The 23,158-nt window shown below is 47.3% G+C and overlaps 1 protein-coding gene across 4 annotated transcripts in view; it reads left to right on the forward strand.

Moving 5' to 3' along the window:
- The window catches only part of RASIP1 (Ras interacting protein 1), a 764,894-nt gene that overhangs the window by 292,326 nt on the left and 449,410 nt on the right, over positions 1-23,158 (forward strand). The window lies entirely within an intron of this gene.

Here is a 23,158-nt window from a genome sequence, read left to right on the forward strand (position 1 = left end):
ATGTTAAGGTACATCCTTTCCAGGCTAATGACTTGTATATAAGGCAAACTAATTTACCCTAGACCAAAATGTTCCTCCACCACTTGGGCTATGTTCACACGCAGCGTTTTTTATGTGTTTTTCAACTTTAACATTGCTTTCAACCAATACAAATGCATTCACTTGGAAAAATGTGTCATTGAATGCAAGGCTTGCCCTGCTATCAAGTCATATGCACCCCAATTAGCCTTTGAACCCAGATACTGGATGGCCACAGGAAAACTCACTTCACAGTCTTCAGTTGGTCCTGCCATACAGGTTCCTTATGCATTCAATGCAAGGGCCGCCTTAACCCAAATTTGCACCCCAATCCCCCCTTGGAAAAAACATGGAGGAGAGTCTCCTAAACAAAACTGTCCCATTACCAAGGAACATGTCTCCTAGACTCGTACTGTCCATATACAAAGTGTATGGGCTGGTCAACATTTTCCCATGAGGGGTAAATTCATTTCTTTAAAAATTCATGACAAAATAGTGTTTACTGTTTTGAGCAAGGGTAGCACACAGCAATAAAAGGATGGAATCTTAACCCCTTAACGACCACCGATACGCCTTTTAAAGGCGGCAGTTAAGGGTACTTAAACCAAAGCGCTGTTAATTAACGTCGCTGTGGAAAAAGTGAATAGCGCCCCCCAGAGTCAGATTTTCTCTAGGGTCTCGGCTGCCGGGGGTAGCCGAGACCCCAGAGAATATGATTCGGGGGATTTTTTACCGACCCCCGAGTTGCGATCGCCGGTAATTAACCGTTTGCCGGCGATCGCAAAAAAACCCCCCGCGATTTCCCTTTTAATTTCTCTGTCCTCCGATGTGATCGCACATCAGAACACAGAGAAATGGGGTCCCAGATAGCCCCCCGATACCTGTCTCCCTCGATGCTCCTTGTGGCTCCCGATGTGCGCCGCCATCTTTTTCCAGCAAAAAAATGGCGGGCGCATGCGCAGTATGCCCGCCGGCCGGCACCGGGAGGATCTTTGGGGTCTCGGCTGCCGGGGGTAGCCAAGACCCCAAAGAACATGATCGGGGTTGGTTTTACTGGCGATCGCAAAAAAAAAAAAGCGATGTATAATTCTCTGTCCTCTGATGTGATCGGGGACCCAATTATACTTGCCGGTGTTCCTGGGTCCTCCTGTGTCCTCTCCTGCCCTCCGGCGTCTTCATCTAGAAAGAAAATGGCGGGTGCATGTGCAGTGCGCCCGCCATCTGCCGGCCGGCAGGAGAAGAGCAGTTGGGGCTAAAATTAGGGTTAGGGTTGGGGCTAAATTTAGGGTTAGGGTTGGGGCTAAATTTAGGGTTAGGGTTGGGGCTAAATTTAGGGTTAGGGTTGAGGCTAAATTTAGGGTTGGGGTTGGGGCTAAATTTAGGGTTAGGCTTCTTTCACATTTGCGTCAGTACGGGGCCATCGCAATGCGTCGGCCCGACATACCGACGCATGTTGTGAAAATTGTGCACAATGTGGGCAGCGGATGCAGTTTTTTAACGCATCCGCTGCCCAGTCTATGTCCTGTGGAGGAGGGGGCGGAGTTACGGCCACGCATGCACGTTCGGAAATGGCGGACACGATGTACAAAAAATCGTTATATTGAACGCTTTTTTGTGCAGATGGTCTGCCAAAACACAACTGACCCAGTGCACGACGGACGCGACGTGTGGCCATCCGTCGCGATCCATTGGCAATACAAGTCTATGGGCAAAAAACCCATCCTGCGGGCACATTTGCAAGATCCATTTTTTGTCCAAAACGACGGATTGCAACGGATGCCAAACAACGCAAGTGTGAAAGTAGCCTTAGGGCTAGGGTTACGGTTGGGGCTAAAGTTAGGGCTACGGTTAGGGTTGGAGCTAAAGTTAGGGCTAGGGCTAGGGTTAGGGTTGGGGCTAAATTTAGGGTTAGGGTTAGTGTTGGGGCTAAAGTTAGGGCTAGGGTTGCGTCTAAAGTTAGGGTTAGAGTTGGTATTAGGGTTAGGGTTTGGATTAGGGTTGGCATAAGGGTTACGCTTGGGATTAGGGTTAGATTTAGGATTAGGGCTAAGGTTAGGGTTGGGATTAGGGGTGTATTGGGATTAGGGTTAGGATTGAGGTTAGGGTTGAGATTAGGATTAGGGGTGTGTTGGATTTAGGGTTTTGATTAGGGTTATGGTTAGGATTGACATTAGGGTTGTTTTGGGGTTAGGGTTGTGATTATCGTTGGGGTTGTGATTAGGATAATGGATCTGGTTGGGATTAAGGTTAGGGGTGTGTTGGGGTTTGGAGTTAGAATTGGGGGTTTCCACTGTTTAGGTACATCAGGGGGTCTCCAAACACAACAGCCAATTTTGCGCTCAAAAAGTCAAATGGTGCTCCCTCTTTTCTAAGCTCTGCCGTGCGCCCAAACAGTGGGTTACCCCCACATATGAGGCATCAGCGTACTCGGGATAAATTGGACAACAACTTTTGGGGTCCAAGTTCTCCTGTTACCCTTGTGAAAATAAAAACTTGGGGGCTAAAAAATCTTTTTTGTGGAAAAAAATATATTTTTTATTTTCACGACTCTGCATTATAAACTTCTGTGAAGCACTTGGGCATTCAAAGTTCTCACCACACATCTATATAAGCTCCTTGGGGGGTCTAGTTTCCAAAATGGGGTCACTTGTGGGGGGTTTCTACTGTTTAGGAACATCAGGGGCTCTGCAAATGCAACATAACGCCCACAGACCATTCTATCAAAGTCTGCATTCCAAAACGGCGCTCCTTCCCTTCCAAGCTCTGCCGTGCGCCCAAACAGTAGTTTACCCCCACATATGGGGTACCAGCATACTCAGGACAAGTTGACAACAACTTTTGGTTTCCAAATTCTCTTGTTACCCTTGTGAAAATAAAAACTTGGGGGCTAAAAAATCTTTTTTGCGGAAAAAAAAATATTTTTTATTTTCACGACTCTGCATTATAAACTTCTGTGAAGCACTTGGGCATTCAAAGTTCTCACCACACATTTAGATAAGTTCCTTTTGGGGTCTAGTTTCCAAAATGGGGTCACTTGTTGGGGGTTTCTAGAGTTTAGGTACATCAGGAGCTCTGCAAATGCAACATGTCGCCTGCAGACCCATCCATCAAAGTTTTCATTCCAAATGGCGCTCCTTCCCTTTCCGAGCTCTGCCATGTGCCCAAACGGTGGTTCCCCCCACACATGGGGTATCAGCGTACTCAGGATCATTGCACAACAACTTTTGGGGGTCAAATTCCCCTTGGAAAAATACAAAACTGGGGGCTAAAAAATAATTTTTGTAGAAAAAAAAATAATTTTTATTTTCACGCCTCTGTTTCATAAACTGTAGTGAAACACTTGGGGGTTCAAAGCTCTCACAACACATCTAGATAAGATCCTTAGGAGGTCTACTTTCCAAAATGGTGTCACTTGTGGGGGATTTCAATGTTTAGCACATCAGGGGCTCTCCAAACGCAACATGGCGTACCATCTCAATTCCAGCCAATTTTGCATTGAAAAGTCAAATGGTGCTCTGTTGTGAATTCTGCTCTTGGGTTCCCTCCAGTGGTTGTAGGTGGGAATGCAGTTGTCTCTGAGTCACAGCACTGGCCAGGTGTATCAGCTAATTGCTGTTCTGACTGGGCTATTTAAGTGTGCAGGATTCATTAGCCCTTTCCAGTTGTCAATGTTTCTTTGGAAGTATTGGATCTCTGCCAGGCCTCACCTGCTTAGCTGCCAGTTCAGCAAAGATAAGTGTCTGTTCCTTTTTCTGAAGCACACTTGCTGTGTGCTTATTTTCAGTGCTGATCTTTTGTTTCTATTTGTCCAGCTTAGACTGTGTCAGCTGTTTTTCTCAGTCTGGTTGGATTCTCTGGAGTTGCAGTTGTACTCTCCACGTCTTTAGTTAGATGGTGGAGTTTTTGTATTTTCTGCTGTGGATATTTTGGAAGGGTTTTATTACTGACCGCACAGAACTCTGTGCTGTTCTTTTCTATTTAGCTAGAAGTGGCCTCCTTTGCTAAGCCTGTTTTCTGCCTGCGTGTGTCTTTTCCTCTCCAACTCACAGTCAATATTTGTGGGGGGCTGCCTATCCTTTGGGGGTCTACTTTGAGGCAAGATAGTTTTCCTATTTCCATCTATAGGGGTATTTAGTCCTCAGGCTGTGTCGAGGTGTCTAGGTTTTGTTAGGTACACCCCACGGCTACTTCTAGTTGCAGTGATAGGATCAGGGTTTGCGGTCAGTATAAGTTACCACTTACTCCAGAGAAGGTTTTCATGCTGCTCCAAGGCCACCTGATCATAACAGTGCAACTGGCCCACAATGCATCTCAGAAGAAGGGAGGAAAGGTCTTGAGCCATTTTTTTTTCTTCACTCTGTTTTGTCTTCTCCTCCTTCTTTATCTCTGGGTGGCTGAAGAGCCTTGTGCTAGTATGAATGTTCAGGAATTAGCTTCTCGTGTAGACCAGCTTGCTGCTAGGATACATGGTATTTCTGATTATATTGTTCAAACTCCTGCTTTAGAACCGAAGATTCCTACTCCTGATTTGTTTTTTGGTGACAGGTCCAAATTTTTGAGTTTTAAAAAACAACTGTAAACTGTTTTTTGCATTGAAACATCGATCCTCTGGTGATTCCATTCAACAAGTTAAAATCATCATCTCCCTGCTGCGTGGTGATCCACAGGATTGGGCATTTTCCCTGGAATCTGGGGATCCTGCTTTGCTTAATGTAGACTCCTTCTTTCAGGCATTAGGATTATTATATGATGAACCTAATTCTGTGGATCAAGCTGAGAAGACCTTGTTGGCCCTGTCTCAGGGGCAAGAGGTGGCTGAATTATATTGTCAGAAATTCAGAAAATGGTCTGTGTTGACTACATGGAATAATGATGCTCTGGCGGCAATTTTCAGAAAGGGTCTTTCTGAATCCGATAAAGATGTTATGGTGGGTTTTCCCACACCCTCCAATCTGAGTGATTCTATGTCTCTGGCCATTCAGATTGACCGGCGCTTGCGGGAGCGCAGAACTGTGCGCGCTATGGCGTTATCCTCAGAGCAAATTTCTGAGCTTATGTAGTGTGATAGGATTCTGTCTAAAACAGAACGACAAGGTTTCAGACGTCTCAATAGGTTGTGTTATTATTGTGGCGACACTTCCCATGTCATTTCGTATAAAGAGGATCGCCAGTTCATTTACCATCAGTACTGTACAACCTAAATTTCTGTTATATGTGTCCTTGATCTGCTCATTGTCATCATTTTCTGTCATGGCGTTTGTGGATTCAGGCGCTGCCTTGAACTTAATGGACTTTGACTTTGCTAGGCGTTGTGGTTTTCCCTTGCAGCCTTTGCAGAACCCTATTCCTTTAAGGGGCATTGATGCTACACCCTTGGCTAAAAATAAGCCCCAGTATTGGACACAGGTGACCATGTGCACGGCGCCAGCCCATCAGGAAGATTGTCGATTTCTGGTGTTGCATAATTTGCATGATGCTATCGTGCTGGGTTTTCCCTGGTTAAAGGTACATAATCCTGTGTTGGATTGGAAGTTCATGTCTGTGACTAGTTGGGGTTGTCAGGGGGTTCATAATGATGTGCCTCTGATGTCTATCGCCCCTTCTTCCGTTTCTGAAATTCCAGAGTTTTTGTCTGATTTTCAGGATGTATTCGATGAGCCCAAGTCCAATTTCCTTCCACCGCACAGGGACTGCGATTGTGCTATTGACTTGATTCCAGGCTGTTAGTGTCCTAAGGGCCGACTTTTCAATCTGTCTGTACCTGAACATGCCGCCATGCGGAGCTATATTAAGGAGTCTTTGGAGAAAGGGCATATTCGGCCATCTTCTTCACCGATGGGAGCGGGGTTCTTTTTTGTTGCTAAAAAAGATGGTTCCTTAAGACCCTGTATTGATTATCGCCTCTTGAATAAGATCACGGTCAAGTTTCAATATCCTTTACCTTTGCTTTCTGATTTGTTTGCTAGGATTAAGGGAGCTAGTTGGTTTACTAAGATTGACCTTCGGGGGGCTTATAATCTTGTTCGTATTAAACAGGGTGATGAATGGAAAACTGCGTTTAACACGCCCGAAGGCCATTTTGAATACCTTGTGATGCCATTCGGACTCTCTAATTCTCCATCTGTTTTTCAGTCCTTCATGCATGATATCTTCCGGGATTATCTTGATAAATTCTTGATTGTATATTTGGACGATATTTTGATTTTTTCCGATGATTGGGAGTCTCATGTGCAGCATGTCAGGATGGTATTTCAGATCCTTCGTGACAATGCCTTGTTTGTGAAAGGGTCTAAGTGTCTTTTTGGGATGCAGAAGGTTTCCTTTTTGGGCTTTATTTTTTCTCCCTCGTCTATAGAGATGGATCTGGTTAAGGTTCAGGCCGTTCATGATTGGATTCAGCCCACATCCGTGAAGAGCCTTCAGAAATTTTTGGGTTTTGCTAATTTTTATCGCCGTTTCATTGCTAATTTTTCCAGCGTGGTTAAACCCTTGACTGATTTGACGAAGAAGGGCGCTGATGTGGCGAATTGGTCCCCTGCGGCTGTCTCTGCCTTTCAGGAACTTAAACGTCGTTTTACTTCTGCTCCAGTGTTGCGTCAACCGGATGTTTCTCTTCCGTTTCAGGTTGAGGTTGACGCTTCTGAGATTGGGGCAGGGGCTGTTTTGTCTCAGAGGGATCCTGTTGGTTCCTTAATGAAACCGTGTGACTTCTTTTCCCGTAAGTTTTCGCCTGCTGAATGCAATTATGATGTCGGCAATCATGAGTTGTTGGCTATGAAGTGGGCATTTGAGGAGTGGCGACATTGGCTTGAGGGAGCTAAGCACCGTATTGTGGTCCTGACCGATCATAAGAATCTGATTTACCTCGAGTCTGCCAAACGGTTGAATCCTAGACAGGCTCGATGGTCCTTGTTTTTTTATCGTTTTGATTTCATGGTCTCGTACCTTCCGTGTTCTAAGAATATTAAGGCTGATGCCTTCTCTAGGAGTTTTTTGCCTGATTCTTCTGAGGTCTTAGAGCCGGTTGGTATTCTGAAAGAGGGGGTGGTCCTTTCTGCCATTTACCCTGATTTACGACGGGCTCTTCAGAAATTTCAGGCTTACAAACCTGACCGCTGTCCTGTGGGGAAACTGTTTGTTCCTGACAGATGGACTAGTAGAGTGATTTCTGAGGTTAACTGTTCCGTGTTGGCTGGTCATCCTGGCATTTTTGGTACCAGAGATTTGGTTGGTAGGTCCTTTTGGTGGCCTTCATTGTCGCGTGATGTGCGTTCTTTTGTGCAGTCCTGTGGGACTTGTGCGCGGGCCAAGCCTTGTTGCTCCCGTGCTAGTGGGTTGCTTTTGCCATTGCCGATCCCTGAGAGGCCTTGGACGCATATTTCTATGGATTTTATTTCCGATCTTCCTGTTTCCCAGAGAATGTCGGTTATCTGGGTTGATTGTGACCGATTTTCTAAGATGGTTCATTTGGTGCCTTTGCCTAAATTGCCTTCTTCTTCTGATTTGGTTCCATTGTTCTTTCAGCATGTGGTTCGTTTGCATGGTATTCCGGAGAATATTGTGTCCGACAGAGGTTCCCAGTTTGTTTCTAGGTTTTGGCGGGCCTTTTGTGCCAAGCTGGGCATTGATTTGTCTTTTTCCTCTGCATTTCATCCTCAGACAAACGGCCAGACCGAGCGTACTAATCAGACCTTGGAGATTTATTTGAGATGCTTTGTGTCTGCTGATCAGGATGATTGGGTGGCTTTTTTGCCATTGGCCGAGTTTGCCCTTAATAATCGGGCTAGTTCGGCTACTTTGGTTTCGCCTTTCTTTTGTAATTTTGGTTTTCATCCTCGTTTTTTTTCTGGGCAGGTTGAGCCTTCTGACTGTCCTGGTGTGGATTCTGTGGTGGACAGGTTGCAGCAGATTTGGGCTCATGTGGTGGACAATTTGGTGTTGTCTCAGGAGGAGGCTCAGCGCTTTGCTAACCGTCGTCGGTGTGTTGGTTCCCGGCTTCGGGTTGGGGATCTGGTCTTTTTGTCTTCCCGTCATGTTCCTATGAAGGTTTCTTCTCCTAAGTTTAAGCCTCAGTTTATTGGTCCTTATAGGATTTCTGAGATTATTAATCCGGTGTCTTTTCGACTGGCGCTTCCGGCCTCTTTTGCTATCCATAATGTCTTCCATAGATCTTTATTGCGGAAATATGTGGAGCCCGTTGTTCCCTCTGTTGATCCTCCGGCCCCTGTGTTGGTTGATGGGGAGTTGGAATATGTTGTTGAGAAGATTTTGGATTCCCGTTTTTTGAGGCAGAAGCTTCAGTACCTTGTCAAATGGAAGGGTTATGGCCAGGAGGATAATTCTTGGGTTTTTGCCTCTGATGTCCATGCTGCTGATTTGGTCTGTGCCTTTCATCTGGCTCATCTTGATCGTCCTGGAGGTCCTGGTGAGGGGTCGGTGACCCCTCTTCAAGGGGGGGTACTGTTGTGAATTCTGCTCTTGGGTTCCCTCCAGTGGTTGTAGGTGGGAATGCAGTTGTCTCTGAGTCACAGCACTGGCTAGGTGTATCAGCTAATTGCTGTTCTGACTGGGATATTTAAGTGTGCAGGATTCATTAGCCCTTGCCAGTTGTCAATGTTTCTTTGGAAGTATTGGATCTCTGCCTGGCCTCACCTGCTTAGCTGCCAGTTCAGCAAAGATAAGTGTCTGTTTCTTTTTCTGAAGCACACTTGCTGTGTGCTTATGTTCAGTGCTGATCTTTTGTTTCTATTTGTCCAGCTTAGACTGTGTCAGCTGTTTTTCTCAGTCTGGTTGGATTCTCTGGAGTTGCAGTTGTACTCTCCACGTCTTTAGTTAGATGGTGGAGTTTTTGTATTTTCTGCTGTGGATATTTTGGAAGGGTTTTATTACTGACTGCACAGAACTCTGTCCTGTCCTTATCTATTTAGCTAGAAGTGGCCTCCTTTGCTAAGCCTGTTTTCTGCCTGCGTGTGTCTTTTCCTCTCCAACTCACAGTCAATATTTGTGGGGGGCTGCCTATCCTTTGGGGGTCTACTTTCCAAAATCGTGTCACTTGTGGGGGTTTCAATGTTTAGTCACATCAGGGGCTCCCCAATGCAGCATGGCGTCCCATCTCAATTCCAGCCAATTTTGCATTGAAAAGTCAAACAGCGCTCCTTCCCTTCCGAGCTCTGCCATGCACCCAAACAGTGGTTTACCCCCACATAAGGTGTATCAGCGTACTCAGGACAAATTGAACAACAATGTTTGGGGTACAATTTCTTCTGGTAACCTTGGGAAAATAAAAAATTGAGGGCGAAAAGTTTATTTTTACGGCTCTACATTATAAACTTCTGTGAAGCAGTTGGTGGGTCAAAGTGCTCACCACACAGCTAGATAAGTTCCTTAGGGGGTATACTTATCAAAATGGTGTCACTTGTGGGGGGCTTCAATGTTTAGGCACATTAGTGGCTTTCCAAATGCAACATGGCGTCACATCTCAATTCCAGCTAATTTTGCATTGAAAAGTCAAATGACGCTCATTCCCTTCCGAGCTCTGCCATGCGCCCAAACAGTGGTTTACCCCCACATATGGGGTATTGGGGTACTCAGAACAAATTGTTCAACAACTTTTGCGGTCCATTTTCACCTGTTACCCTTGGTAAAATAAAACAAATTAGAGCTGAATTACATTTTTTGTGAAAAAAAATTAAATGTTCATTTTTTTAAACATTCCCAAAATTCCTGTGAAGCACCAGTAGGGTTAATAAACTTCTTGAATGTAGTTTTGAGCACCTTGAGGGGTGAAGTTTTTAGAATGCTGTCACATTTGGTTATTTTCTATCATATAGACCCCTCAAAATGACTTCAAATGTGATGTGGTCCCTAAAAAAAGTGATGTTGTAAAAATGAGAAATTGCTGGTCAACTTTTAACCCTTATAACTCCCTAACAAAAAAAAAAAATTTGTTTCCAAAATTATGCTGATGTAAAGTAGACAAGTGGGAAATGTTACTTATTAAGTATTTTGTGTGACATATCTCTGTAATTTAAGGGCATAAAAATTCAAAGTTGGAAAATTGCGAAATTTTCAAAATTTTTGCCAAACTTCCATTTTTTTCACAAATAAACGCAGATAATATAAAATAAATTTTACCACTATCATGATGTACAATATGTCTCGAGAAAACATTGTCAGAATCACTAGGATTCATGGAAGCGTTCCAGAGTTATAACCTCATAAAGGGACACTGGTCAGAATTGTAAAAATTGGCCCGGTCATTAACGTGCAAACCACCCCCAGGGTTTAAGGGGTTAAAATTGTAAAAACCACAAAATACTGTATACACCAAGGGTAGCAGTCTAGCTGACCCAAAAATGCAATGTTTGCCTGCAAAGGAAAGATTTGGACACCACAGATACACCGTGGGTCTGACAGAGATAGCAGAGTGATCAAAAGGTGTTCTTGTTTTTTTTTGGCCCACCAAAAATGTGTCCAAAAGAAGGCTATGACAATAAAATAAAACATTTAGAGTACTAAAATTGTCCAAACATTTCCCCATGGGGGTACATTTTTAAAATTCTTTTTATGGGCATCATAAACACCCTTGGCAAAAATTGGACTGGCTGTATCAGCACAAAACCAGTTAACCTTGGTGATGGAGAATGAGATGACATAAGATAAACCATACTGAAATGAAAGAAATAAATAAAAAATGTGGCTCCACCTATGAAAGAAAATAACAAAAGGGAGGGGCGAACACAGGTTCATAAATATAAAGCCAGAATGTGTTCAGCGAGATATGTTTGTCCCTATCAACAGCTCAGAGACAGGGCTATAAATAAAAATATAATATAAAAGTCTTTAAATAATTTTATATTGTAGAGGTATACACTAACTCATTAGAGGACTGTCCAGGGCTATGAAAATTGGAAAATATAATAATAAAATGGGAAGAAGATACATACATCTCATTTTTACAAAATTTTCCCCTTGGGGAGTAACATTTCTTTTGGTTTCAAATTGGTAAGGGCCATCATATAGACACTTTTGCCAAAAATTGCACTGGTGTATCAGCACAGAACACGTTAAACCTGGTGAACTAGTGGTGGAGAATGAGAAAACATTGATGAAGGCCTGAAGGCCTTATTTAAAAGTTGGCCCAATGTAAAGGAGCGTGTCTCCTAGACTAGTAAAGCCCATATATGAAGTGCATGGGCAGTCAAACATTTCCTCATCGGGGTTACAGTTTTAAAAAATTATTTATGGGTAACAGACACCCTTGCTCAAAAATTGAATGGCTGTAGCAGCATGCAACATGTTCACCATGGTGATCTAGTGGTGGAGAATGAGGAAACATTGTTGAAGGCCTCTTTAAAAACTAGGCTGTTATGATCTGGTGGCCTAGGAGCAGCATGAGACGGACTCTGAAGAAGGTGGTCCCTGTACTGACCGCATGTTAGGACTGGCGGAACGCACCAAGTAAGATGATATAGATGCGTTCGCAGTCCGGGGTCCACCGTGCAGGCGAAACCCGCTGCTAGTGAATGACAGACTATATGGCGGTATTAAAAGTATAAACACGTGGGTTAAACCTCACCCAACGTGAAGAAAGCGATCCTGTTAAGTCACAGGACCGCGGTACCGCACATAGAGCGCGAGCAAGTAGTCAGCGAACTTAACCCCGAAAGGGATTGAAGTCCGATTAGACCCTTGCTGGCACAACACCGCAACTGGGTGTGTAATGAACCTTATTAATAATAAATGAGCACAAGAGTGCGTGCGATGCCGCACTGACGGACGCCACTAACCACCCAGGCTTGGGTATGGAAAGCGCAAGGCAAGCGCACGGCGCCGTACTGGCAGGCACAGCTATAGGACGCTGTGATGTGTGTAACATACAGATGGATAGTCGGGCGCTAGAGAGCTACCATCATCCGTGAGCAATCAACAACTCTAGGGAGGGATACTTAGGAGCTTTCATCCATCGACATACATCCATCTACACACACACATAATAATTGTACACTAGCGCATGGCCACGCGGTCATGCGCAGTTTATATAGTTGCAGGACAGGAAGTGGCCACAGAAACTTTGCCCTTCCAAGACCTGCCAAGAGGACCAATGGAATGCGCTGCAGAGCCTGAGCACATGACCCTCAATCTCCAACGGGAGATCTTGCCCTGGGCATGCTCAGTGTGCGCAAATAAGGACTTCGTCCCAGAGAAATCCGCTCGTTGCTGACCAGCACTGACTTTAATGGCAGGAGCTGAAGAAGCAGCAGTAACTCTCTGTACATAGCGAGACCGAGCAAGACGCTGGGACCGACGTCCCTGCTGAGCAGACTCCACTGCGGCTGGATAGGAATGGGAGACCGCAGCGGAGACGGCCCGAGATTCCCCCTGTGCAGAAGTGGGAACTCGAGACCTAACATTACCCCCCCTCCTAGGGCCCCCCCCTCCTTGGGCCTCGCTACGCTCGAAGGCAGCAATGAGCTGTGGGGCCCGAATGTTTTCAGCAGGTTCCCATGACCTGTCCTCTGGGCCATAACCCTTCCAATCCACCAAATAGAACTTTTTGCCGCGTACCACCTTGCACCCCAAAATAGCGTTCACCTCATAATCGTCCGTAGACGAACCCGATGTCCCGGCAGATGACTCGGAAAACCGGGACATGTATACGGGTTTCAAGAGGGACACGTGAAAGGTGTTGGTGATACCCAAGCGTGGAGGAAGAGCCAGACGGTAGACCATGGGATTAACCTGTTCGAGAACCTTGAAGGGACCCAAGTAGCGAGGAGCAAACTTAGTGAACTCAACTCGCAGCCTGATGTTACAGGCGGAGAGCCACACCAAGTCGCCAGGGGCAAAGGTCGGAGCGGGGCGCCGATGAACATCGGCGGAGGACCTCATTCTCTCCTTGGAGGCCCGAATGGCATCCCAAATGTCCCGTGCCTCCACAGCCCAGTCTGCCACCCTGGAGTCAGCGGAAGACACAGGCATGGGCACAGGAACACGCGGATGCTGGCCGTAATTTAAGAGGAATGGAGTCTGACCGGTGGAGTCGGCTACGGCATTGTTAAGTGCAAACTCCGCCCACGGTAGCAAGGATGCCCAGTCATCCTGCCTGGCAGAAACAAAATGACGCAGATATGTGACCAAGGTCTGGTTGGCCCTTTTAACCAACCCATTCGACTCCGGGTTATATGCCGAAGAGAGATTTAACTCAATACTGAGTAGACGACAAAGCTCTCTCCAGAATCGAGACGCAAACTGGGGACCCCGGTCACTAACAATTTTGTCTGGCATACCGTGTAGGCGAAAGATATGCTTGATAAACAAGACAGCCAACGCCCGTGCAGATGGTAGCCGTGGAAGAGGCACCAAATGCACCATTTTGGAAAAATGGTCGGTGATCACCCAGATAATGGTGCAGTTACGAGACTTGGGCAAGCCCACAACAAAGTCCATCCCGACCATCTCCCAGGGCCTGTTCGCCATGGGCAGAGAATAAAGCAAACCAGCTGGCCGTTGCCGAGGAGTCTTGTTCCTGGCGCAAGAGACACATGCCCGAACATACTCCGCGACATCACGGGCCATATGCGGCCACCAGTATGTCCTCGCCAGTAACTCAGATGTCCTTTTATTACCAAAATGTCCACCCACCCTGGACGAGTGCGCCCAAGAAAGAACCTCCGGTCGCAAATTGGATGGAACAAAAGTCTTGCCCGGGGGCACAGACTCCAGCGAAATCGGAGCCACAGTTCTCAAGCTCTCGGTGGGGACAATAAGCCGAGGCTCCTCCTCCTCCTCCGCAGATGACATAACAGAGCGAGAGAGAGCGTCGTCCCGAATGTTCTTCTCCCCAGAAAGGAAATGGAGGGTGAAATGAAACCGGGAGAAGAACAAGGACCATCTGGCCTGGCGAGAATTCAACCGCTGAGCTGTCTGCAGGTACATCAAATTTTTATGGTCTGTGAAGACTTGGAAGGGAAAACGTGCTCCCTCCAAGAGATGTCTCCACTCCGAGAAAGCCAACTTCATGGCTAGCAACTCCCTGTCCCCGATGGAATAATTCCTCTCTGCTGGTGCGAAGGTCTTGGAGAAAAAGAAGCATGGATGCTTCCGACCTTGAGCATCCTTTTGGAAGAGGACTGCTCCAGCACCAACAGAAGAGGCATTCACCTCCATGATAAATGGCTTATCAACATCGGGGCGATGTAGAATGGGAGCGCTAGCGAAGTGTGACTTTATAGAGATAAAGGCCTTGGAGACCTCCTCAGACCACAATTTGGGATTCGCCCCCTTTTTGGTGAGGGCAACCAAGGGAGCTACCAAAGTTGAGAAGTGCGGGATGAACTGGCGATAATAATTGATGAATCCCATAAAGCGCTGCACCGCTTTAAGAGAATGGGGTTCCTGCCAGTCCATCACAGCTTGTAGTTTGGCAGGATCCATAGCCAATCCCTGGGCTGAGATGATGTAGCCAAGGAAAGGTAAGGACTCCTGCTCAAACATACACTTCTTCAACTTGGCATAGAGGGAGTTTGCCCGGAGGAGGTCGAAGACTTTGCTAACATCTCTCCGGTGGGAGTCAATATCTGGAGAGTAGATGAGAATATCATCCAGATAGACTACGACCGAGGTGGAAAGCATATCCTGGAAGATATCGTTCACAAAGTCTTGGAAAACGGCTGGGGCATTACAGAGCCCGAAGGGCATCACCAGAAATTCATAGTGCCCATCCCTGGTGTTAAAAGCCGTCTTCCATTCGTCCCCCTCACGGATGCGAATCAGGTTGTAAGCACCCCGCAGGTCTAATTTAGTAAATACCCTTGCTCCCCGAAGCCTATCGAATAGCTCGGATATCAGGGGTAACGGGTACTTATTCTTAACGGTGATGGCGTTAAGACCCCTGTAGTCTATGCATGGACGCAATTCCCCATTCTTCTTCTGCACGAAGAAGAATCCTGCCCCAGCAGGTGACACTGACTTCCTGATGAACCCTCTTTCCAGATTTTCCTGGATGTACTGTGACATTGCCTCCGTTTCCGGGAGAGATAGCGGATAGACTCTACCCCGGGGAGGCTCAGCACCAGGCAAGAGGTCAATAGGACACTCATAGGGGCGATGGGGCGGAAGGGTCTCCGCCGCCTTTTTGGAGAACACGTCTGCATAAGACCAATACTGCTTGGGGAGAGAGGAAAGATCTGCGGGTACCTCTGTAGTAGCAACCTGAACGCACTCCCTCTGACACCTACCCCCACAAGATTCACCCCATCCCAGAATTCTGCCTGAGGACCACTCGATATGAGGAGAGTGGTACCGTAGCCAAGGTATTCCCAACAAGACTTCATCAATTCCCTCTGGAATGACGAGCAGAGAAATAATCTCCTGATGAGATGGCGACATGGACAGAGTAAAAGGGATGGTCTGGTGTGTTATCTGTGAGGGCAGTGTCGACCCATTCACCACTCGTACCGTTACAGGTTGAGCTAGCATAACCAGGGGTATTGCGTGACGTTGGGCGAAGGCAGAAGACATAAAATTGCCCTCCGCCCCAGAATCCACGCAGAGCTCTACTGAGTGGGAGAATGAGCCAATAGTAATTGTCCCCTTAAAGGACAATTTAGAGGCAAACGTCGCCGTGTCTAGTGTACCTCCACCTACGACCACTAGACGCTGACGTTTCCTCGACCGCTGAGGACATCTGGTGGCTAGGTGTCCTGACTGTTGGCAAACATGACAGACCCTGAGTGCACAAGCGGTCCGGGACTTAGATCCCGCTTGTGACACTTCTCTGGCCTCATGTGACTCAGGAACCAGGACCGGAGATTCCAGAGGTTTGGCGAAAGTAGGAGCCAGCCGAAACCTCTGCCTACACTGGGCTCGCTCTAACCTCCGCTCGTAAAAACGGAGATCAATTCGAGTGGAGACTGTTATTAACTCCTCCAGTGTGGTAGGAATCTCCCTAGTGGCCAGAGCGTCCTTTACGTGGTCAGCCAAGCCCCTCCAAAATATGGGGATAAGAGCTTTATTCGACCATTCCAGCTCAGATGCTAAAGTGCGGAATTGGACGGCAAAATGACTGACCAAGGACTCACCCTGAGTTAATGCCAGCAGTTGGAGCGCAGTATCATGGGTGACTTGAGGTCCTAAAAAGACCTGTTTCAGAGTGCTCAAAAACAACGGAGCACTCTGCACCACATGATCGCCACGCTCCCACAGCGGCGTAGCCCATTCCAACGCCCTGTCCGACAATAGAGATACAATAAATCCCACCTTAGCCCGCTCTGTGGGGAAGCGTGCAGCCAGGAGCTCAAGATGAATAGAGCACTGACTCACAAATCCCCTACAAAATTTGCTATCACCAGAAAATTTTTCTGGCAGCGGGAGGCGAGAAAATGTCGGAACAGGGGTGGCAATGGACAAAGTTGCTGCAGCCACGCTGGCAGCCTGTACAGCAACTGCGGTAACATCCACAGCTGAGGTTGCGCTCTCGAGAGCCGCCAACCTACCCTCCAGCTGCTGGATATACCGGAAGGATTGCTGTTTGTCTGTCATCACTAGCCAGACCCTGGCGCTAGTGTAATGTTAGGACTGGCGGAACGCACCAAGTAAGATGATATAGATGCGTTCGCAGTCCGGGGTCCACCGTGCAGGCGAAACCCGCTGCTAGTGAATGACAGACTACATGGCGGTACTAAAAGTATAAACACGTGGGTTAAACCTCACCCAACGTGAAGAAAGCGATCCTGTTAAGTCACAGGACCGCGGTACCGCACATAGAGCGCGAGCAAGTAGTCAGCGAACTTAACCCCGAAAGGGATTGAAGTCTGATTAGACCCTTGCTGGCACAACACCGCAACTGGGTGTGTAATGAACCTTATTAATAATAAATGAGCACAAGAGTGCGTGCGATGCCGCACTGACGGACGCCACTAACCACCCAGGCTTGGGTATGGAAAGCGCAAGGCAAGCGCACGGCGCCGTACTGGCAGGCACAGCTATAGGACGCTGTGATGTGTGTAACATACAGATGGATAGTCGGGCGCTAGAGAGCTACGATCATCCGCGAGGAATCAACAACTCTAGGGAGGGATACTTAGGAGCTTTCATCCATCGACATACATCCATCTACACACACACATAATAATTGTACACTAGCGCATGGCCGTGCGGTCATGCGCAGTTTATATAGTTGCAGGACAGGAAGTGGCCACAGAAACTTTGCCCTTCCAAGACCTGCCAAGAGGACCAATGGAATGCGCTGCAGAGCCTGAGCACATGACCCTCGATCTCCAACGGGAGATCTTGCCCTGGGCATGCTCAGTGTGCGCAAATAAGGACTTCGTCCCAGAGAAGTCCGCTCGTTGCTGACCAGCACTGACTTTAATGGCAGGAGCTGAAGAAGCAGCAGTAACTCTCTGTACATAGCGAGACCGAGCAAGACGCTGGGACCGACGTCCCTGCTGAGCAGACTCCACTGCGGCTGGATAGGAATGGGAGACCGCAGCGGAGACGGCCCGAGATTCCCCCTGTGCAGAAGTGGGAACTCGAGACCTAACACCGCAAACCCTGAACCTAGCAGCGCAACTGAAAATAGCCGTGGGGGGTACCTGACACTCCCTAGACCCCTCGGCACAGCCTAAGATCTAATTTCCCCTAAAGACAGAAACAGGAAACCTATCTTGCCTCAGAGAAAATCCCCAAAGGATAGATAGCCCCCCACAAATATTGACGGTGAGAGGAGAGGGAAATAACATACGCAGAAATTAAATCAGATTTTAGCATAGGAGGCCATACTAGCTAAAAAGAAAGAATAGAACAGAATACTATGCGGTCAGTATAAAAGCACTAGAAAATATCCACCACAGAAAATACGAATCACCACATCTGACTAAAGACATGGGGGGTATATCTGCATCGCCAGAGACACAGCTTAGCTGCAAAAAATCCTTCACAGACAAAGCTGAACAAGACAAAAACATGAATATGCACAAAACGTTAAGGTCCACAGCAGTTGGACAGCAAAAACAAAGCCAGGACTTATCTTTGGAGAAAAGCACAGCAAACTGGAGAGACCAACAGGGAAGTGAATCCTTCAAAAACAATGGACAACTGGCAGGGACTAGAGTTGAGCGACCTTGACCTTTTTAGAGTCGAGCAGGGTTTCGCGAAACCCGACTATCTCAAAAGTCGAGTCGAGTGGAATCGGCCGATTGTCGCGAAAAGTCGGGGATCGACCGAAACACGAAACCCAATGCAAGTCAATGGGGGAGCATAGTCGGCAGTGAGTAGAGGCCAGGAAAACATGTACAGAGCCCATTGTATTGGCAAAAACATCCATTCTTGCTACTGAAGCTTGTCAATCGTAATTTAGCTTATAATAATTGTAAGGCATTTGAAATTGGGGGTCATTTGGCTAAAGTTGTGGGGGGTAGGGCTGGTTCAAGCAATTAGTGGGCCAAGGACATCTGGACCATGTCACGGCAGTGGAGCAGGGAGAGGTAAGTATTTCAACTTTGCAAGTGCTGTGATCCTGAGCAAGCAGGGGGGCCCACTCGTTGGCATTGGCACAGGCACTGGCACAGGGCCCCTCAAAGTACAGCGGTGTGTTTGCACGGCGGGGGCGCCTCCCACCGGCAGCAACACTTTTGCGTACTATGAGAGGCCCTGTGCCAGTGACGTCGCCAATGAGTATTCCTCCCCCCACCTGATGAAGGAACCTGCACCTTCATCTGCACCTTCCTCTTTGTCCCCGTGTAATGTGGTATGGTATGCGGGAAGGGGGACCTGACTTTCAGCAGGGTCACAATCTTGCAGTGTAGCGTGCACGGGGAATGTTGCGTTATGGGTCAATGTACCAGCAGACTCATCTATCACTGGCTGGGCAATGGGCAGGATGAGGGGGAAACAGATATGGGCCCAAAGAATAAAGTGGGCTAAATGCAGTTCAAAATTGGTAACAGGACTAACCAGGGGGCATTGCTTTGTTCAGTGGAGGACAACTGTAATGAGAGGCTGACACAGAGAGTAGGCCCAAATCAGTAAGTATTCTAAATGCAGTTCAAAATTGGCAACAGTAGTAAACCGGCGGCACAGCTTTGTTCACTGTAGGAAAAAAGCAAGGAGCGGCAGACACAGATAGAAGGCCCCAACCCAACTAGTAGGCCTAATGCAGTGTTGTTTTCAACAACTACTTAAGAAGAGCCAGAAGATCGAAGCAATGGAGACGAAACCTGGGGAACACCTTGGAGTGGAACACACCGTCTCTACACCCCATACCCAATTAGTAGGCCTAATGCAGTGTTGTTTTCAACAACTACTAAAGTAGAGCTAGAAGATCGAAGAAATGAAGACTGGAGAGGAAACCTGGGGAACACCTTGTAGTGGAACACACCGTCTCTACACCCCATACCCAATTTGTAGGCCTAATGCAGTGTAGTTTTCAACAACTACTAAACGAGAGTCAGAAGATCGAAGCAATGTAGACGAAACCTGGGGAACACCTTGGAGTGGAACACACCGTCTCTACACCCCATACCCAATTTGTAGGCCTAATGCAGTGTAGTTTTCAGCAACTACTAAACGAGAGTCAGAAGATCGAAGCAATGTAGACGAAACCTAGGGAACACCTTGGAGTGGAACACACCGTCTCTACACCCCATACCCAATTTGTAGGCCTAATGCAGTGTAGTTTTCCACAACTACTAAATGAGAGTCAGAAGATCGAAGCAATGGAGAGGAAACCTGGGGAACACCTTGCAGTGGATCACACCGTCTCTACACCCCATACCCAATTTGTAGGCCTAATGCAGTGTAGTTTTCAACAACTACTAAACGAGAGTCAGAAGATCGAAGCAATGGAGAGGAAACCTGGGGAACACCTTGGAGTGGAACACACCGTACCTACACCCCATACCCAATTTGTAGGCCTAATGCAGTGTAGTTTTCAACAACTACTAAACGAGAGTCAGAAGATCGAAGCAATGGAGAGGAAACCTGGGGAACACCTTGGAGTGGAACACACCGTCTCTACACCCCATACCCAATTTGTAGGCCTAATGCAGTGTAGTTTTCAACAACTACTAAACGAGAGTCAGAAGATCGAAGCAATGTAGACGAAACCTGGGGAACACCTTGGAGTGGAACACACCGTCTCTACACCCCATACCCAATTTGTAGGCCTAATGCAGTGTAGTTTTCAACAACTACTAAACGAGAGTCAGAAGATCGAAACAATGGAGAGGAAACCTGGGGAACACCTTGGAGTGGAACACACCGTCTCTACACCCCATACCCAATTTGTAGGCCTAATGCAGTATAGTTTTCAACAACTACTAAACGAGAGTCAGAAGATCGAAGCAATGGAGAGAAAACCTGGGTAACACCTTGGAGTGGAACACACCGTCTCTACACCCCATACCCAATTTGTAGGCATAATGCAATGTAGTTTTCAACAACTACTAAACGAGAGTCAGAAGATCGAAGCAATGGAGAGGAAACCTGGGGAACACCTTGGAGTGGAACACACCGTCTCTACACCCCATACCCAATTTGTAGGCCTAATGCAGTGTAGTTTTCAACAACTACTAAACGAGAGTCATAAGATCGAAGCAATGGAGAGGAAACCTGGGGAACACCTTGGAGTGGATCACACCGTCTCTACACCCCATACCCAATTTGTAGGCCTAATGCAGTGTAGTTTTCAACAACTACTAAACGAGAGTCAGAAGATTGAAGCAATGGAGAGGAAACCTGGGGAACACCTTGGAGTGGAACACACCGTCTCTACACCCCATACCCAATTTGTAGGCCTAATGCAGTGTAGTTTTCAACAACTACTAAATGAGAGTCAGAAGATCGAAGCAATGGAGAGGAAACCTGGGGAACACCTTGGAGTGGAACACACCGTCTCTACACCCCATACCCAATTTGTAGGCCTAATGCAGTGTAGTTTTCAACAACTACTAAACGAGAGTCAGAAGATTGAAGCAATGGCGAGGAAACTTGGGGAACACCTTGGAGCGGCAGACACCGTTAGTAGGCCCTACCGAAGTAGTAGCCCCAATGCAGTTTTCAAATTCCTAGAGGCTGAAAACCAGACTATTGACGCTCTGCTTTTTTCAAAGGAGGACAGCTGTATTGAGTGGCGCAGACAGACACAGGTAGTAGGCCTTAAACCAAAAATGTGGCTCAATGCAGTTTAAAAAAAGGTTACAGGGGTACACAGGCAGCATTGGTCTGGTCAGTGGAGGACATTTTCAATTATGGACCGCAGACAGACTTTGTACGCCTACTATTAAAAAAAGGATGCTCTATGCAATTAAAAATAGGTTCCAGGGGTCCACGGGCAGCAGTGGTGTGGTCAGTGGGGGAGTATTGGAAGGAGGGACCGCAGACAGGCGTAGTAGGCCTAACATAACAAAATTAGGCTGTAGGCACTTTAAAATTGGTTCCAGGAGAACACGGGCAGCAGTGGTGTGGTCAGCAGAGGACAATTTGAATTAGGGACTGCAGACAGACTTTATAGGCTGTCCCCTGTGGACCATGCATCCAACACATTAACCCAGTGAGCCGTAATGGACACGTAACTTTTTGTGGACATGCCTACTGGTCCATGCGTCTCTTGTCAGGTGCACCTTTCTACTGTTTGATTGCCTGAGTGCTATGACAATGCAGACTTTTTCATGCCGGTGGAGGGCTGGGATGGCTTTTCTCGCAAAAGAAGTGTCGACTGGGTAGCTTGAACCGTGGTACAGCGTAGTTCATCTCGGCTTTATAAATATAAAACAAAGAAAAAAGTAGGCTCCATGCACTTTCAGCTGGGTTCTAGGGGTACACTGGTCAGTGGAGAACTATTGGAAGGAGGGACCGCAGACAGGCTTAGAAGGCCTAACATAATAAAATTGGGCTTTAGGCACTTTATAATTGGTTCCAGGGGTACACGGGCAGCAGTGGTCTGGTCAGTGGAGGCCTAGTGGAAGGAGGGACCGCAGACAGGCGTAGTAGGCCTAACATAATAAAATATGGCTGTAGGCACTTTAAAATTGGTTCCAGGGGTACACAGGCAGCAGTGGTCTGGTCAGTGGAGGACTAGTGGAAGGAGGAACCGCAGACAGGCTTCGAAGGCCTAACATAATAAAATTGGGCTGTAGGCACTTTAAAATTGGTTCCAGGGGTACACGGGCAGCAGTAGACAGGTCACTGGAGGCCTAGTGGAAGGAGGGACCGCAGACAGGCTTCGAAGGCCTAACATAATAAAATTGGGCTGTAGGCACTTTAAAATTGGTTCCAGGGGTACACGGGCAGCAGTGGTCTGGTCAGTGGAGGACAAGTGTAAGGAGGGACCGCAGACAGGCTTCGAAGGCCTAACATAATAAAATTGGGCTGTAGGCACTTTAAAATTTGTTCCAGGGGTACACGGGCAGCAGTAGACAGGTCACTGGAGGCCTAGTGGAAGGAGGGACCGCAGACAGGCTTCGAAGGCCTAACATAATAAAATTGGGCTGTAGGCACTTTAAAATTGGTTCCAGGGGTACACGGGCAGCAGTGGTCTGGTCAGTGGAGGCCTAGTGGAAGGAGGGCCCGCAGACAGGCTTCGAAGGCCTAACATAATAAAATTGGGCTGTAGGCACTTTAAAATTGGTTCCAGGGGTACACGGGCAGCAGTGGTCTGGTCAGTGGAGGACAAGTGTAAGGAGGGACTGCAGACAGGCGTAGTAGGCCTAACATAATAAAATATTGCTGTAGGCACTTTAAAATTGGTTCCAGGGGTACACGGACAGCAGTGGTCTGGTCAGTGGAGGACTAGTGGAAGGAGGGACCGCAGACAGGCTAAGTAGGCCTAACATAATAAAATATGGCTGTAGGCGCTTTAAAATTGGTTCCAGGGGTACACGGGCAGCAGTGGTCTGGTCAGTGGAGGACTAGTGGAAGGAGGGACCGCAGACAGGCTTCGAAGGCCTAACATAATAAAATTGGGCTGTAGGCACTTTAAAATTGGTTCCAGGGGTACACGGGCAGCAGTGGTCTGGTCAGTGGAAGACAAGTGTAAGGAGGGACTGAAGACAGGCGTAGTAGGCCTAACATAATAAAATATGGCTGTAGGCACTTTAACCCCTTTACCCCCAAGGGTGGTTTGCACGTTATGGACCGG

This window comes from Ranitomeya imitator, chromosome 10 (assembly GCF_032444005.1).
Source record: "Ranitomeya imitator isolate aRanImi1 chromosome 10, aRanImi1.pri, whole genome shotgun sequence".
NCBI classification, from domain to species: domain Eukaryota; kingdom Metazoa; phylum Chordata; class Amphibia; order Anura; family Dendrobatidae; genus Ranitomeya; species Ranitomeya imitator.